This window comes from Asparagus officinalis, chromosome 9 (genome assembly GCF_001876935.1).
Source record: "Asparagus officinalis chromosome 9, Aspof.V1, whole genome shotgun sequence".
Classification (NCBI taxonomy): domain Eukaryota; kingdom Viridiplantae; phylum Streptophyta; class Magnoliopsida; order Asparagales; family Asparagaceae; genus Asparagus; species Asparagus officinalis.
Window position 1 is genome coordinate 1439365 of NC_033802.1, and position 802 is coordinate 1440166.

Here is an 802-nt window from a genome sequence, read left to right on the forward strand (position 1 = left end):
TACATATATAGATGGAAATAATTTAATTTATTTTTTTAGTAATCTTTCTCTAATGAATATTTTTTTTAGACTAGCTTGTATCCTTTAATTTATTTTCCTTATGTATTAATTTATTTATCAAACTCTATTTGTTCTCAAAGACGGATAGCAAATAATCAGTAAATTAACCTTATATTCAGTAAAAGAACGAAGAAAATGCTATCTACTAACTCGAGTATCCGTTCGTTTAGATGATACCATATGCTGGAAATAGGCTTCTCATAAGATTTGTAATTTCTTTGAGACAAGAGTGCATTATTATTTTTGTATTATTAGTTGCATTGTAAATCAAGAGTGTAATATTTCTTTTGCATTTTTAGTTACATTGTAAACTAGGAGTGTATTGTTATTTTTGCATTTTTTTTGTTACATTGTAAATTAATTAAGGGATGATAAATTTGTGATTAAGAGAAGAGTACTAAAAATAAAAATAAAAAAAAAAGAGAAAAAAGAGTTGCGTGTTGTTTTAGTCTCTCAATAATATTTTAGTGTTTTTCAAGTGTAGACCCTGAAGATGAGACAAATCCCCAAGAAGATCATGGAGAGAGATGCATGTATCTTTATTTTTGCTCTGTTGCAGTCTACACCCAACGTTTATTTTCGAACAGAGTCAGGGATATGCGCATTAAAGAGCTCTCATGATGAAGCCCCACGCTCTTTCATGGCTACTACTAGCGCTACAAGGGGGACAAAAATCTATACTCTGTAGATACACTGTGAGAATCTTATAAACAGTTGTAAATAAAAACTCAAAACTCATCAT